Consider the following 14791-nt stretch of genomic DNA (forward strand, 5'->3'; position numbering starts at 1 on the left):
ATATGCAATAATAAAATACCTTTACTCTGTGTGTATATTGGTGTGTTGCACACCGGGTATACGATCCCACTTTTGGGACAACAGTTTTCTGGCGACCCAGATGGGACCGTGCTGACAGCCTTGCCTGGATCATCTTGCCGTACATGACAGGGAGAAGCGGTCCAACTGGACTCCAGCATGCACCGACCTGTTGATCAAGGACTCCATCGGCTCCTCTCCTACAGTCAGGCAGTAAGCGACACAATGGTGCAATGCTACTTGAAAGAGGTATTTTAAGGGAAAAAGGGGGGAAAGGCAAGACCTCTTATAGAAGCTGTTGGAGTTGTTATTTGTATAAGCTCTGCATAAGATGCATCAGAAAAGATACGCAGCAGCAGTGTAGTTTTGTTTCTACAAGTTGTATTAGTAACGTAGGGAAGAGATCCCTCGTATTGTATTTGGAGATTTTGTGTATGAAACGTTGGGTTAGGAAATTTTTTTCGGTACTGAAAGGGGTTCCACTGCTTCCAAGGAGGCTCCTCTTTGTTCTCCCTTAGGATGCATCCTAAAGAATTGTCATAAGTCTGGAGGGGACCCCTTGACAAAAGAAAAGTTGAACCGGTATGGTAATCAGTGGTGGCCACAATATAAATTGGACAATGGTGAAAGGTGGCCTGAAAATGGATCCTTGAAATATAATACTATTTTACAGTTAATGTTTTTTCTGTAGAAGAAATTAAAAATGGGATGAGGTACCGTATATAGATTTGTTTTTCAATTTAAGAAATAATTGGGAGGTTAGAAAAAGATGCAGTTTAGTGGACTCAAAACATCAGATCAGAATATATTCTTTGACGGAGATAAGGAAAAAGAAAATTTATGTTGTAAGAAAATAAAAAGCGAGGGCGAGCAAGATTGCAGGCTTCTTTGCTGTCTACCCTGACAGAAGGACAGGGAAGGGAAAGAGGCAGAGGAAGTGTACGGGGAGGGTTCAGAGGTAAAGGTAAGGGTTGTGGAGGTAGTAGTGGAGGCCGCTGTGAAATCTCACTAAGAATGAATCAATGTGCCTATTGTAAACAGGAGGGCCATTGGAAGAGATAATGTCCATGTCTTTTGAATGGTCAAGAGAAAGAAACAGAGGAAGCTGTTAGGGTAATGGCAGAGATTGGATTAGATTGAAGGGGATCGGAGGAATCTATTAAAGTTTCCCCAGCCGATCCTCTGGTTCCAGTTAAGCTGGGGAATTAAATAATAGTTTTTCTGATTGATAGTGGGGCCACCCATTCTGTAGTGACTAGTTGTAAGGGACCATTAAGCAAGACTAAGATAAGTGTTGTTGGTGTGACAGGGAAAGGAACTTTAAAACCGTTTTTACAGCCTATGGAGCTCTCAATTGGGGATACCAAATTAAGCAAAATAAATGACACCATCTCATGGTTTAGCCCCAGCCAGCAATTAAGCACCACACAGCCACTCGTTCACTCTCCCCCCCCACGGTGGGACAGTATATAGCAACCATAGTAGTGATGACATACAGTATTGTGTAGCAATTAGCATCATACAATTCAAATGATTTGCTATTTTCCCCCTAAACCAAATCTCCTTGAGGTACACATTGGACTTCCTCATCATCCTGCATTATCCACCAAGTGCACCCAGGTCCCTGGGCAAAGGCAATCCCACAAACGGGTTTGCATTTGCCTGAGGCAGGAATAAGGCAGACTGTATTCCCCAGCATATTTTTTTTTTACATGAACCGCAGGGACTTTGTCCCCTTCTACAGTACATAAAAGTTTTGACTGGGCAGGGCCAGCTCCATTGGCAGATCCCCTAGTGTTGACTAACCAGGTGGCTTTTGCTAAATGGATATCCCAAAGTTTGAATGTCCCGCCACCCGTTGCTCAGTGTAGTCTTTAAGAGTCGGTTGTATCGTTCAGTTCTTCTGGAAGCTGGTACATGATAGGGGATGTGATATACCCACTCAATGCTGTGCTCATTGGCCCAGGTGTCCATGAGGTTGTTTCGGAAATGAGTCCCGTTATCTGACTCAATTCTTTCTGGAGTGCCATGTCGCCATAAGATTTGATTTTCAAGGTGCAGGATAGCGTTTCAGACGACAGCATGGGGCACAGGATACATTTGAAGATATCCGGTGGCCATTTTTCTCATTCAGCAATATCTAAAGCCAGCTGGATGGCTTTCACCTCTGCAAACGGACAGGATTCACCTTGTCCTTCAGCAGCTTCAGCGACTCGCCGTATAGGACTCCATACAGCAGCTTTCCACCTTCGATGTTTGCCTACAATACAACAGGACCCAACAGGGCATATTGCTTTTTGTTTTCTGCTAGTTTATTATAAGGTGGGGCCTCTTCAGCACGTGTCACCTCCTCCTCAGATGATATTATGAAATCTTTGCCTTCTGGCCAGTCCATGATCACTTCAAAGATTCCTGGGTGATTGGGGTTTCCTATTCGAGCCCACTGTGTGGTGAGTGCGACCCACTTACTCCACGTAGCATCAGTCGCATGATGTGTAGAGGGGACCCTCCCTTTGAACATCCAGCCCAGCACCGGCAGTCAGGGTGCCAGGAGGAGCTGTGCTTCAGTACCAACCACTTCCGAAGCAGCTCGAACCCCTTCATATGCTGCCAATATCTCTTTCCTAGTCAGAGTATAGCGGGCCTCAGATCCTCTGTATCCCTGACTCCAAAACCCCAGGGGTTGACCTCGTGTCTCTCCTGGTGCTTCCTGCCAGAGGCTCCAGGTAGGGTCATTCTCCCCAGCTGCGGTGTAGAGCACGTTTTTAACATTTTGTCCTGCATGGACTGGCCCAAGTGCTACTGCATGCACTATTTCCTGTTTAATTTGTTCAAAGGCTTTTTGTTGCTCAGGGCCCCATTTGAAATCGTTCTTCTTCCGGGTCACTTGATAAAGAGGGCTTACAATCAGACTGTAATTTGGAATATGCATTCTCCAGAAACCCACAACGCCTAAGAAAGCTTGTGTTTCCTTTTGCTAGTTGGTGGAGACATAGCTGTTATTTTGTTGATCACATCCATTGGGATCTGACGACGTCCATCTTACCATTTTATTCCTAAAAACTGGATCTCTTGTGCAGGTCCTTTGACCTTACTTTGTTTTATGGCAAAACCGACTTTCAGAAGGATTTGAATTGTTTTCTTCCCTTTCTTGAAAACTTCTTCTGATGTGTTGCCCCATACAATGATGTCATCAATGTATTGCAGGTGTTCTGGAGCTTCACCCTCTTCCAGTGCAGTCTGGATCAGGCCATGGCAAATGGTGGGGCTGTGTTTCCACCCCTGGGGCAGACAATTCCAGGTGTACTGGATGCCTGTCTAAGTGAAAGCAAACTGTGGCCTGTAATCTGCTGCCAACGGGACTGAGAAAAATGTGTTAGCGTTATCAGTTGTGACATACCACTTGGCTGCCTTTGACTCCAGTCTGTACTGAAGTTCTAGCATGTCTGGCACGGCAGCACTCAGTGGCGGTGTGACTTCGTTCAGGCCACGATAGTCTACTGTCAGTCTCCACTCTCCATTAGACTTTTGCACTGGCCATATTGGACTGTTAAAGGGTGAGCGAGTGTTGCTGATCACTCCCTGGCTCTCCAGCCAATGAATCAGCTTTTGGATGGGGATCAGGGAGTCTCTGATGGTGCGATATTGCTGCCACTGTTGTGGTAGCAATCAGCACATGTTTTTCTTCAACCCTCAGCAACCCCACCACAGAACAGTCCTCTGAGAGACCAGGCAAGGTGGACAGCTGTTTAATTTTCTCCATCTCCAAGGCAGCTATACCAAAAGCCCACTGGTACCCTTTTGGGTCCTTGAAATACCCTCTCCTGAGGTAGTCTATCCAAAGAATACACGGAGCATCTGGGCCAGTCACAATGGGATCCTTTTGCCACTCCTTCCCAGTTAGGCTCACTTCAGCATCCAATACAGTCAACTGTTGGGATCCCCCTGTCACTCCAGAAATAGAGGGGTTCTGCCCCTATATAGCTTGATGGCATTAGGGTACACTGTGCACCGGTGTCCACTAGAGCCTTACACTTCTGAGGATCTGATGTGCCAGGCCACCGAATCCACAGAGTCCAATAAACTCTGTTATCCCTTTCCTCCACCTGGCTGGAGGCAGGGCCCCTCTAATCCTTGTCATAGTGTTCGTTACTTCTTGTACATATGAATCAGAAGTCCCTTCAAGAGAATCAGAGGTAAGATCAGCCCTTCTATTCTGTCTGGGGAACTGCCTGCTGGAAACTGGAGCGGCAATTTTCCTGAAGAACCCGAACCCCCTTTTGTAATTGTTTTTCCTTGTAACTCACGTACTCGTGCCTCTAGGGTCAAAGTATATTTTCCATCCTACTTCCTCGTGTCTTCTCCATGGTCATGCAGATAAAACCACAGGGTGGCTTGTGGTGCGTAGCCTCTATATCCTCTCTCTTGTGCAGAAGAACACTTACTCCTAATAGCTGAGATACTGGTCTGTACAGGTGGGATGTAGGACATATCCTCTTTGAATTGCCGGAACTCCCAGGACAGTTTCTCTACAGCAGAGATGCAGGCCCATAGGGAGGAAAAGAGACTTTCTTCGTTTTGCCGGAGTTGGCCAGCCAATTCATTCACCATTGGTCTGTCTTCGTCTCTCCGGGTCGTTATTGCTAATGAGTTGGCATATGATGATGTTATGCTCTGTACAAACTTCCACCACATGGGTCAAGTGCAATTGACTTCATCTGGATCTTTGGATGGTCGCTCATTGTTCAACTCATCATAAATCACTTCCAGCACAGCTAGCTCCCTCAGGTACTGGATACCTTTCTCCATGGTGGTCCACTTGCCTGGGTGACATAGAACATCTTCCTTGAAGGGGTACCTTTCCTTCACACCCGACAGGAGTCGTCTCCAGAGGCTGAGGACTCATGCACGTTTTCCAATTGCTTTGTCAATGCCCCCTTCCCTAGAAAGGGATCCCAGCTGCTTGGCTTCCCTACCCTCTAATTCCAGGCTAATGGCCCCATTATCCCAGCATCGGAGCAGCCAGGTGACAATGTGCTCACCTGGACGATGGCTGAAATACTTTCATATATCTCACAGCTCAGTCAGGGATAGGGATCAGGTGTTTACCACCTCTTTTATGAGTTCTTCCTCCTCCTCAAGCAGCAACTGCCCCTCTTCCCTCTTCTGTTATCCTGATGGCCCTGCTTCGGAGTATTTTGCCTCCTCCATTTCTTCCTCGTGCTCCCTCTTAGAAGCAGCTTCTTCATCCCTTACTAAACGAGCTGAATTCCGCTTCCAAGATTTCTTCTTTTGTACAGGGGCGACTGATACCAGGACGAGTTGGTTCTCTGGTTCAGCTGCAGTGCAGGGGTTGGAGTAGCCGCACTGCCCGTTGCCAGGGTTGGAGTAGCCGCAGTGCCCGTTGCGTTATCATCAGATCCAGAGACTGTTTCCAGGAGAATGGGGCATCTACCACCTCTCTGGGCAACCTGTTCCAGTGTTTCACCACCATCACTGTGAAAAATTCATTCCTTATAGCTAGCCTGAATCTACCCTCTTCTAGTTTAAAATGATTTCCCCTTGTCTTATTGCTACAGGCCCTGCTAAGAAGTCTGTCCTCATCTTTCTTATAAGCCCCCTTTAAGTACTGGAAGGCTGTAATAAGGTCTCCCCAGAGCCTTCTCTTCTCCAGGCTGAACAACCCCAACTCTCTCAGCCTGTCCTCATAGGAGAGGTATTCCATCTGATCATTTTTGTGGCCCTCCTCTGGACCTGCTCCAACAGGTCCATGTCTTTTCTGTGCTGAGGTCTCCAGAGCTGAACGTAGTACTCCAGGTGGGGTCTCACCAGAGCGGAGTAGAGGAGCAGAATCACCTCACTTGACCTGCTGGCCACGCTTCTTTTTTGCAGCCTAGGATACAGTTGGCCTTCTGGACTGCGAGCGCACATTGCCGGCTCATGTCCAGCTTTTCATCCACCAGTACCCCCAAGTACTTCTCGGCAGGGCTGCTCTCAATCCCTTCACCCTTCATAGAATCATAGAATAGAATCATAGGATCATAGAATCACTAAGGTTGGAAAAGACCTTCAAGATCATCAAGTCCAACCATCAACCCAACACCACCAAGCCCACTAAACCATATCCCAAGTGCCATGTCCACACGTTTTTTGAACACTTCCAGTGATGGTGACTCCACCACTTCCCTGGGCAGCCTGTTCCAATGCTTGATCACTCTCTCAGTAAAGAAATTTTTCCTAATATCTAGTCTAAACCTCCCCTGGCACAACTTGAGGCCATTTCCTCTCGTTCTATTGCTAGTTACTTGGGAAAAGAGACCAACACCCACCTCATTACAACCCCCTTTCAGGTAGTTGTAGAGAGCGATAAGGTCTCCCCTCAGCCTCCTCTTCTCCAGACTGAACAACCCCAGTTCCCTCAGCCGCTCCTCATAAGACTTGTGCTCCACATCCCTCACCAGCTTCGTTGCCCTTCTTTGGACACACTCCAGCACCTCAACGTCCTTCTTGTAGTGAGGGGCCCAAAACTGGACACGGTATTCGAGGTGCGGCCTGACCAGTGCCGAGTACAGGGGCACGATCACCTCCCTGCTCCTGCTGGCCACACTATTTCTGATACAGGCCAGGATGCTGTTGGCCTTCTTGGCCACCTGGGCACACTGCTGGCTCGTATTCAGCTGGCTGTCAACCAGCACCCCCAGGTCCTTTTCCGCCCGGCAGCTCTCCAGCCACTCTTCCCCAAGCCTGTAGCATTGCATGGGGTTGTTGTGACCCAAGTTCAGGACCTGGCACTTGGCCTTGTTAAACCTCATACAGTTAACCTCAGCCCATCGATCCAGCCTGTCCAGATCCCTCTGCAGAGCCCTCCTACCCTCCAGCAGATCAACACTCCCACCCAACTTGGTGTCGTCTGCAAACTTAACCAGGACTGCTGATAGATGATGGAGAGTGGCTTGGCAAGCTCCTCTGCCAGCTCCCTCAGTACTCTTGGGTAGATCCCATCAAGCCCCATAGACTTGTGAGTGTCCAGGTGGTGTAGCAGGATGTTATCTGCTTCCTCCTGCATTATGGGGGGTTTATTCTGCTCTCCATCCCTGTCTTCTAGCTCAGGGGGCTGAATAACCTGAGGATACCTGGTCTGAAACATCCCCCAGCCTGTACTGATACCGGGGCTTGGCCCAACCCATGTGCAGGACGCTGCACTTGGCCTTGTTGAACCTCATGAGGTTCACATAGGCCCACTTCTTGAGCTTGCCCAGGTGCTTCTGGATGGCATCCCATCCCTCAGGCTTGCCAACCGCATGACTCAGCTTGGTGTCATCTGCAAACTTGGTGAGGGTGCACTCGATCCCTCTCTCTATGTCGTTGATGGAGATATTAAACAGTACTGGTCCCAAGATGGACCCCTGAGGGACACCACTCGTCACTGATCTCCATCTGGACATTGAGCTGTTGACCACTACCCTCTGGATGCGACCATCCAGCCAACTCCTCATCCACCCAACAGTCCATCCATCAGATCCATCTCTCTCCAATTTAGAGAGAAGGATGTTGTGGGGGACCATGTCAAAGGCCTCACAGAAGTCCAGATAGATGACATTCGTAGCTCTTCCCTTGTCCACTGATGTAGTCACTCCATCATAGAAGTCCACTAGATTGGTCAGGCAAGACTTGCCCTTGGTGAAGCCTTGCTGGTTGTCTCGAATCACCTCCCTGTCCTCTATGTGCCTCATGCAGTAGGGGGAAGCAAGAACTGGGCAAGGAATTCAACATTAGCAGTGGTGGGGGCACTGAAAAGCCGGATCTGTAACAATGGCAGCATTTTGTTAAAAAAAAAAAAAAAGTTGGCAGAAATTACCCTCCTCATTAAAATCAGAAGGTTTTGAAAATGTAACGATTTCAACAAAAGTTGCTGCAGAAAATGTCTTTTTGGCAAAATGTCTTATTGGTCCAGAGAGGCGACGCACCACCTCAGGAGAAAGGCTGCTGGCCTTTGATCAGTAGTGAGCAGTTTGCAATGATTTTTAAAACTACTTAGTAGTGCAATGATTATGTGATATACCAGTAAGGGTAGTGCATATTAAAGTTTTTTAAAAAGAAAAATCCCATAACATAAATTCCAAAACAAAATTTGAAAATTCCAAATACTGAGCACACAGACACAACCGAGCAGGGTGTCTGCAACTTGATACCAAACAGTACCTTGACTGCAGACTGAGATTTTAGCTCTCTTGTGGGTGTATCTACAGACTGAAGACACATATATCCTGAAGACACATATATCCTGAAGACGCATATGGGTAGGAAAAAGCAGTTTAACAGCTATATACAGCTATTCAATCTTCCTCACCCAAGATAGATATAAAAACAAATTCCAGCCCAGAGTAAGTACTGTTATCTTTACAGAATGTACTATCAGCCGCTGTTTATGGCATGTACATTCAAGAAAAACTTGACAGGGTACAATCCACCTTTCTAAAATATTATTTTTATAAAATAACAGAGAATTTGGTCTGAATTTAAGGTTCAAATACAGATGATCTCATGACAGGGAGAACCAGAGAGTAAACTGAATGATGTTTCTGTTGTGGCTAATTACTTGTGAGGTAGTCTGCCTAAATTTTTTGGAGTTTCTTCGGTGTTCACAATTTTCCTTGACTTCATTAAAGAGCTCCTGTTTTGAAATTCCCACCAGACACTGTGAAAAGCTTGAGCTTTGCTTGACTTGCAAGTTTGTCCTTATTTACGAGCATCATGTGCCATCAATGCACAGCAGACCAGTGTCCGATTATCCTGGATCATCTGACTCTGCACAAAAAGGCTCCTTTGCTGGTTTGCGTCAGAGCTTCCCAACACGTACCAGCCCCTTCTATAGCCCTGCACTCTTGGTTGGACTGTCTTTCCTCTTCTCTCTGAACTCATCTCCAAGCAAAAGTGATAATATACTGCTGCATGCACAGTCCCAGTTCTGCAAAAATTCTCCTCTCTATCATCTTCTTATAGCCCTTATTGCCTCAGGGGATGTACCTCCCAGAAAGACATCTGAATTATCTGCTGTTTTTTCTGTAGCTCTCCTTTCTGCTCTTTGAAAGAATACAGGAGGATTTTTAAAGCTGCATTTAATATAGTACTATGTGATTTTATTAACAGAAGCAAGGTCTAGGAAGTGATGAAATTTCTGGTGGATCTCAGATTCTGGATAACCTCTCCCTTGGAGAGAGGTGCCACACCAGCAGCATTTGATGTGGTGAGCAGCCCCACTGTGCCTGAACAGAGTTCTCAAGTGCATCACACGCTGCACAATGATGGTCGTCTTCATAAAAGCATACGGTGATAAATGCTCCCTTCTGACAGAAAGCAGCATCCCGACCTTATGCAAGGCTCAGTCTCTTTACCTCACTCCTAGTTCAGCCATGTCATCAAGTGTTCTGCACACGGACTGCAGCCTTTGCATCACTTATCGGAGAAACCAACTCTACTGAACAGCTTGTGTGGTTTTTTTTAATAAAATAACACACACAAGAAAAAGCGCTACTGTCCCAAGAAAAAGAAAATAGCCTAAAAATTAAGATAACAAGAGAGTAAACTATGAGTGACTTTTTTTTTAAAGCATGTCTAATGATTTCTTGAGAGGAAGACTGAAAAGAGCTTTTCTTCACTGAAGAGTCTCTAACAAGTCATGGTTACTCAAACTAGAGCTGATAAAATTCCCCTGACTTTTGGAGCTGTGGTCAGACAACGTGCAGTGAATGAACAAATGATGAAGTGCCTATCTACAGAAAAGTTTCCCAGATTCATAATATTCATATACCTGGGAGAAGATAGGAAAAGTTAATCCAAAGTTACTTTCTTTCCCAAACTCCATCATATATTATCCAAGAAAGTGGCAGTGGAGGAGTTTTTATTTCAGAAGTAATAATAAAACAGGGAAATATAAATCATAAATAGCTTGGGTGAGTCTGGATACTAGTGCTCCTGTTGTAAGCTTACAGAAAAAAATTACAAGAAGGATAAAATGCATGACAATTTCTCCAGAAAATACCATATATGAGCCAAAGCATTCAGTTCACTTCAGGCAGACATTCTTGTTCTCCTTCAATAGCTTTACACAGAAGTTTTTTAAAAAAAGGGAGCGCTGATCTACGGGTGACTAAACACATCATTAATGCAGGCAGAAACGCAGTGAGAAGCTGCCACAGCATCAGGCGAGGAGCAGGGGGAAGTGCCTACCCAATGGAGGGAGAGGAAATGCTGAGCTTTTAGTTCAGACGATACAGCTGTGCTCTCCTCTTACTTTGCCTCCTGGTCACTGGTGGTAAACACGGTAACATGAGAGATGCAGCAGCATCTAGGTAGTCTTACATCTTTGCATATGCAACTAATTGCAACTGCACAGTGTCTCTGTGCAGGGCTATGCATAAATGTCTCAGCTAGCTCAATTTTTTTGCATGGGCTTTTCCAAACTCTAACTGCAAAATACATTTTCATGTGCATTTCCATGGACTTCAGATTTTGACATCTTTCTTTTTACTGAAAAAAGTTCAGCTATGATATAGAGACATAACTACCTGCTTTTAAACCACTTAGATACTGTCTTTTGTTTATTCTTTAAAACTCACTTACCAAGGCTGGCGCTTGTGATGTCTGTTAAGGGTTAAGCTTATCAGGGACTGGTATTTGTCAAGAACAGACTTGCTAAACAAAGAAACAGGAACTGCAAGGTTAGTCTTATCACAGAACCAGCTAGAACTTGTTAACAACTGTTGAAATCAACAAGTAAGAAGAGAGCATGTGTAAATGACTAAAGTTCATCTAAAGGACAGAAGAGGAAGATAAGACCCCTGAAGAAGTAAATGACCACCAGAGACAGATCTGAGCCTGCACATTGATAACATAAACTGCTGACGCAAGCCTTTTGGTCTACTCCGCCTCACTTATGCATATGTCTGTTTTGTATTGTGTAATCATATGAATATGTATGCTTTTGTGCAATAAATATTTGCCTGCTCACCGAAACGGTGTGCAAGTTAGGAGGAGCGATCCCCCTTGCACCCGGCGCTGTAATAAACATACCTGCTTTATAACTCTTCTGAGTTGTGAAGTTTGTTTCCGCACGTCAGCTACTTACTTTCTGTCCATCATCACTTAAACAAACATGCCAGTTTGTGGGTATTTTGGTTCTGACACTGTTTCAATCTATGGAGAATGATGCATCTAAAATGTTGTCTCGGCTTTTGAGAATATATACAACTTGTGTGACTTACTGCTATAGACTTAAAACCATATATACACAAATAACCACTTAAAGTAGTTGAGTACCACTGAACTATTTATAGATGCATAGTCCCTGCCATGAAAGACACCTTAAGCTTTGTGGTTGCTGAGGCTGCAGAAGAGAAAACAATGTGTTTTCCACTAAATAGGCTCGCTCTGGGTTAATACTTTAAAGTTCTTTTGAAATCAACATTACTAGAAAAAATATTTTGCTAATTACTCATCAAGCCCAGTGTTGCGGCAACAGGATTTCACATCAAATTTTATGGCTGAAGAAATGCAGTGGACACAAAACCTTTGCTAGGATTGTGTTATGATATACATCCAAATATGCCGTCCCTCAAGAAGCAAACAATACATACTATATCAGACACAAAACGATATCAATTTAAGTTAACTTAATTTTAAGATTAACAATTAGAACTCCCCAGCCCTAATGATTTGTTTTAATCTCAGCAATGTTAAAATGGAAAAATATCCCACATATATGGAATCCGTAACAGAGATGCTATTGCTACAGGAAGGACTAAAATCAGTGTTAAAATTCTACAAGAAATTGTGAGTCTGAGGAAACGGGTGTATTGGAGATGAAAGTAAAAGTTTAACAGAAAGACAGACCTCAGACCACATTGTGTGAGGGGAAAAACCCTGAATCTTCACATGCATACACCTTTAGAATATTTTCACTTTTGTTTTAATAAAGTCAGTATTTACTAGTAAAAAGATAACTCTAATATAGAAATTAATTAACTGGATGCATTTAAATTAAATTTTGAATTATAAAATAAAAACAAGTTGCAACATTTTTTCCTTAACCTTTTAACTGGACGTATAACAAAGTGTTCAAACTGCTTAGCATTTGCCTTGTTCATTTATAAACTGTTGAACTGCATATCCAAACTGCTCTCTTGATGGACCAGAAAATACTTTTGCTTCTAGGAGCCCAAAATTGTAGGCTTCACAGCAGTTATGAAGAATACCTGTTAACAGAAAGATTAATATTATCACAGAAACAATTAAAGAAGAATTTTTACCCCAGTAAAAAAGGCTCTTCATCTGTGCCAACTCCCCCGATAGAAGAAAATACAATGTAACCTTTGACATGTGCAAAAAAAACCCCAGCCTTTTCCCTACAGTACCCATCTGCACATGTGTAAAGCCTGTCGAGCACTCTTTACAGGTGTTATAATAGTGTGGGCAGAGATTAATGACTCATTCACTGTTTGGCTTAAAAGTTGCAGCATTACTAATGGGAATGTTTTAGTTGAAGGGAGGCAAGAAATATGATTCAGAGGTCCGTTATCCTCCTTTACCTTAAGGCATAAATTAAACTTATGGCACAGCAAACACATCAACAGCCTGCTGAGGTATATTAAAATTACACTGACTGTAACTGTTAATACTGTTTGTATTCTAGTATCTATCTGCAACTTAATGTTTGAAACACTGGAACAAAAATCACATCATCTACCGCATCAGAAAACCTACATTTTTTAGTCATTTCATTATCATGCCAGAAATGTTTGTTTTCAGTCCAGTCAGAACAGTTGTCCAAACAGGAAAACTTAGAAATATAAACACGCAAGATATCTCTGCGTTAATAAATCATGACATTTAACACAAACTCCACTTTTTGCTGTGGTCATGATATTAATTGCTTTTCCTTGGGCACTCGCATGCCTAGGAATAGGGTACGCCACTCCATACCATTTTTGTGGGGAACCAGTACTGTGGGCTGGGGACAAGGTCTTAAATGTTATGAGCTTGCAGGGCGTGGGGGCCCACTCCTCATTCATAAAGGACCTGATTTCTGTGTTATCAAGAGCTGTAGGTGGACATCTGGGAGAATGTCCACTACAGAAGCTGCAGGAAAAGGGCCAGAGACCCCTAATAGCTGTGAGTAGATAACTCCTTCTCCCATAGCTTGGAGGTGGAAGGATGGAGACAAAGGTGGGATCCCAGGAATAAGCTACAGCCCAGCTGAGGAACACCTAAGGGCTCCTGACAATCCTCAAAAAATGGCAGCAATGGAAGAAATCACAACTGCACACAGTTACTGCCCGAGGTTTCCAGGTGAGGCAGGTTCACGGAGTTGCTCCCAGGTTAAACAACATCCCTCACGTTTTCCCTCCCTTCCTGTGTGCCCAGGCAGAATGAGTATTACCTGCTCTACACACAAAATATGTCTCACCAGTTATTTAATATGAGTCATTTTATAGTGAAGTGGCGATATTTATGATAATCCCTTATAACAGGGAACCTTTAAGGAGAGATCTTTGGCACCTTAAAAATCTAAGCTCAAATTCTAAGTGTTTCTCTAGCTTTGACGGGCAGAGAGAGCTCATTGTTGGTATCGCTCTCTTCCAGGTCCCAAAACCAGCTTTGGAAGAGAGGTTAACAGGGATTAGATCAGCATAAAAGCTCATCACAGTAGCTTAGCTATAATAATAATAGCAATAATAATATAGTGATAACATTAAAAACACAACTGCAGGTTTGCAGGCAAAGTTCACTACATGTAAAAAAATTCAATGAATTTTGTATCCATTTTTGTACCCATAGAATAGGAAACACAAATGTTACTAGCAGAAGACTAAATACAACTCAGTTACTACATTTTGACCTCAAACTCAAAACAGGAGATCATGTATTAGTTATTTCAAACAACCACTATCTACAGCTGGTTTCTGGAAAGCAAACAATATCACCCTTTGCTAAAAGTATAGTTCCTTGAGAAACATCGGTAGAGATAATTATATTTCCCAAGTCATGTTATTTAAGACTGAAGAAGAGAATATCTACAGACATATCACTCTGTTTTGCAATACTTTTGACACTAATCAATAATATAACCACATATATTCATAGTTCAAGTCTGGGTTTTGGGGAGACGGAAAAGAGGAGGTGAGATAGATATTGACTATATAAAAATTAGATTACTCAGAGGTTTTGCCAGTACTTCTTTTGTGATCTGATATACTTGCATTTTATCAACGTATTTTGCTTATGTCACATCCTAGGTTTATTTTCAGGCCTATTGTTTTTATCCTCAGTCAGAAATTAAGTATAATTTAGCAGTGCCCCATTCTCAGAGGTCACAGGAGGCTCTACCGCAATGCCACCCTGCATGCAAATACAGAGGAAGAAGAACTCTCCAAATTGCATGGTGCACATACAAATGTATGGCTTTTGAATGAAGAGCCAAAAGTATCCTAGAATTATAAAAATGTATGGTCTGACCCCAAATCCAGTGACATTGAAAGAAAAACTCTATTTGACTGCTTGGACTCTGTTACACAGTTATTAGCAAATCATACTGCTAGCCAAATTGTAACTTTGTTAAATGTCTTCTGTCTAAGTGCAACTTCAGTGCAAATGCATTGAAGATCTTTTGCCTTGTGTTTGAGGCGAGGGTTTTATTAAATGCTAGAGCCAGGGCAAAAATTTCCAGAACTGGATAAAACTACAGAGATCAGATGTAACAACCAACAGCCTGAAG

Source organism: Phaethon aethereus (genome assembly GCF_964289735.1).
Source record: "Phaethon aethereus genome assembly, chromosome: W".
In the NCBI taxonomy this organism is placed as follows: Eukaryota; Metazoa; Chordata; class Aves; order Phaethontiformes; family Phaethontidae; genus Phaethon; species Phaethon aethereus.